This window comes from Apus apus, chromosome Z (assembly GCF_020740795.1).
Source record: "Apus apus isolate bApuApu2 chromosome Z, bApuApu2.pri.cur, whole genome shotgun sequence".
In the NCBI taxonomy this organism is placed as follows: domain Eukaryota; kingdom Metazoa; phylum Chordata; class Aves; order Apodiformes; family Apodidae; genus Apus; species Apus apus.
In genome coordinates, this window is record NC_067312.1 from 33,952,839 (window position 1) to 33,956,198 (window position 3,360).

Here is a 3,360-nt window from a genome sequence, read left to right on the forward strand (position 1 = left end):
TAAATAATAAACTGACAAAGCTACCATAACTGCTACGCTTATGGTGACACTAACAGTGTGCCCAGCTAGAAAAATAAGTAAAAGCTGATCAAATATTGCTGTGCCTTCTTGTCCTCTTGATAAATACATTTTGTCGGCAGTTTTTCGGAGTTCCATATGCACTTCATAAACAGCACTAAAATTGCCCCGTCTGATTCAAGTATCACTTAAATAGTCCTGCTCCCCTTCTCAGTCGCAGTTCTGCAGCTACTCTTTCGGCAACAGAGTACTTTAAAGTGCATTTAAATACCCTTCTTCTCCCTTAGCGGTCCCCCCCCCCCCCCCCCCGCCTCCCCCCACCGCGTTGTCCGAGAGCTTCCAGCTGACACCGCTACTGTGTCTATTCTAAAAACGTGACTGTGAGTTTAGCTACAAGCAGTCCAATATCAATGCAAAGAGTGCGTTGAAGGGAAACAAAAAAGTAGGTGGGAAGGAAAAGGGAGAAAGCCACTTCTGTCAACTGATTCCTCCTGAAAAGTGAATGACAGTAATTCGGACTTTAAGAACCAGCATCCTGGAGATGTTAAGGCCATACGCATTTATACGAGTATTTATTTATTTGTTTATTTATAAATTTATATTTAGGCACAGTCCGAGGTGTAGAAATTCGTAACAGGAGTTTTAAACTTAATGGCTGTAGATTTGGAAAGTTCTCACACCACTTGTGCCTAGACATTCGCACACATTAGCAAAAACTCTGCATTGAATAAAGTGCCTGATGGCTGCGATCTTCTTCACAGGGTTTTCTGTCACGGACAAAAGTAGCCTCCTGTAGGATGCCCTCCGTGGCTAGGGACCAGGGACTGAACGAAGTCAAAGGAATACAGTAAGTGCAAACTAGTCTTCATTGCACAGAGAGGCTGAAATATGTGTAAGGGAGCGTCTAGAAAAGATGATAACCCGAGTTTTGCAGGTCCAAATAATTTACACTCTCCGCAACAGAACACTATTATTACACACGATAGACAGGGTAAAATCCTGCTTCTGTAGTGGAATTGTTATAACAAGGAGCAATAACTGCTTTGTAATAAAATGAGTGTTTGTTATGAAGAAACTGAGTGGGCAGTGATCCAGGTAAACATTCCCTGCGTCTAACAAGCCTACTATCTTCGAGAGGTTTTTTGTTCTGCTAAACAACCTGTCCTTTTCAATGCTTGTGGGGTTTTTTTTGTTTGTTTGTTTTTGTTTGTTTTTATTTTTTCTTGTAATTATACAGCTTCCCGGTTACCATAATTTTAGCGCTAAGGATCCGACATTGCACAGAAAAAAAAGAACAGCTTTTTTTCCCCCCCTGTACGTGCGCATCTATAAATTCACTACCTATTCTTACTGTGCAGTAAGCTTTCGTATGACTATCTCAAGCCCACTCAACATTAGAGTTCCTAATTCCCCTGTATTAGTAGTGCATCTTAGCTGCTTTTTCCTGGTTCTTGAGGAATCGTAATAAACTCTCCTTGACAGGTAGGGAAAAACCTACAAAACCGGAGCGCAATACTGACATCGTTCCTCAAGTTAGGGGCTTTCTTTTTGTATCGCTATTTCTCTCCCGGTTAAAACACCCAGAAGGACCGGTGTATTTGAAACAAGGGGACACTCTAAGCTGTCTGCGAGCAGATGATGGGAAGGACAAGTCCGGAGGGCCCCGAGAGCTCGAGGGCCGCGGCTGTCCCGCACTCTGTCGCTGCCTGTCGCCGTTTCGCGCTGCCTGTCGCCAGCCCCGCTCCAGCAGAAGCGCTGGCACGGACCGCAGGCGGCAACGCGACCGTGGCTCAAACAGGACAGCAAACACGCAGGCAGCCAGCGAGAGAGCATTCCTCGCAAATCCGTTCCCGGCCTCGCACAACAATAAAGTCTCTGGGAAGAGACTAAGTATAAAGTGAGAAGACCATAAACACAACGCGAGACGCAGTTTGGGGAGTGACGGGGAGCGGGGGCCGCGCGTCTTTTGTCCGCCACGGGTGCGCTCGGGAAGCTCCGCTTCAGCCCTGCGCCGTCTGTGCCGCGGTCACGAGCAACCTGGAGAAAGCGGCCGGGTCCTGCCGAGGAGGCGGACCTCCCGCACCTCTTCACCCCAGCCCCCGCACCCGCGCCTGCCCCTGCAGCGCACGCACCGCCTGCGCCCCGCCAGCGCGGCGACGGCTTCCTCAGACCTCACCGCGCACCTTCCGCAGTTCGGCCGGCGGGATTTCCGCGGCCCCCGGGCCTGCCCGGGCGATGCCCTCCAGCCTCCCGCCCGCGGGTCCTGCCCGTCCCCGGGCATCTCGGCGCAGCCTTCCCTGTCCTTCACCGGCCATTTCGTGGCTTTTGCTCATTTATTCTTAAACGCCGCTGGATTAAAAACAAAACCCGCTGGTGGAGCGGCAGAAGGAACAGCCGCGGTTTTCCAGCGAGGCGGCCGGTTCCTTCGCCCGGACGGCGGCACAGACCGCCGGGGGTCCGCACGGCCCCCGCCCTCGCCCCACCCTAAATCCCTGCTGCCCCCGTCCTCCGCCCCTCGCCGCGCAGTGACCGGCACGGCCCCTGCCGGCGTTATTTTTAGGACGCTCCGAGGCTTTCACGCCCTTCGGAGAAAAGTCGCCTAATTTGGTCAGAGCCTCAGGGCGCCTCGGGCAGCGCTGGGAAGCGCTCCTGCCCTGGCGGCAGGGCACAGCTTCCCCGGGGCCCCCGGCGACAGCTCCGGCCGCACAGCAGACGGCAGGGAGAGCGCCTCGGCCGCCCCCCGGCCGCGGCCCCGGCCCCAGCCCCAGCCCCGTCCCCGGGGCGGCTCCGGCCGCACCCCACGACCCGCCGCGCTGCCCATGCGCGGCCCCCGCGCGCCCCCTAGTGCCGCCCCCGCGTCTGCGCCCCGCGCCGGGTGCCGGGTGCGGGGCCCGGGTTCCCCCGCACCCCCCCGGGACACAGCACCTGCCCAGGTCCTTCCGCGGCAGCTGTGGGGCTGGGCCCTGACCACGGCAGCATGTCTCTGTTCTGCACCTTGAGCGCTCTTGTGCCCATCTTTGCTTTCCTCTGGGATGAGGAGGCTCTTTCTTTCCGTCGCTGCCCAGGGCACCCTTCTGCAGCTGCAGCCTGCTCCACGCGTGAGTCAATGGGGACAGCCAGCTGGCCCCACTCCCCCTGTGCTGTCCCTTAAACACTGGCTTGCCCGTCCTCCTCCCGAGAGACCAACCCTATGCCTGAGCACTTCCAGAAGCCCCATCCACCTTCTGGGCACGGCGCAGGAAAGCATTGCAAACGGTGCTTTGTCTGCTCGCACGAACCTTGGCGGTGAAGGGACCATTGCCCTCACATTATATGGAAGGGAAGCAATGGTAAAAAATAACA

General features: G+C 55.4%; 1 long non-coding RNA gene across 1 annotated transcript; it reads right to left on the reverse strand.

The window, feature by feature from the left end:
* Positions 1-562: 562 nt before the first annotated feature.
* On the reverse strand, positions 563-2,464 carry LOC127395372 (uncharacterized). Its single transcript, XR_007891787.1, has 2 exons — positions 2,202-2,464; positions 563-842 (listed from the first exon to the last, which is right to left on the reverse strand). It is a non-coding gene; the product is annotated as an uncharacterized LOC127395372 (long non-coding RNA).
* Between the last annotated feature and the right edge of the window lie 896 nt (positions 2,465-3,360).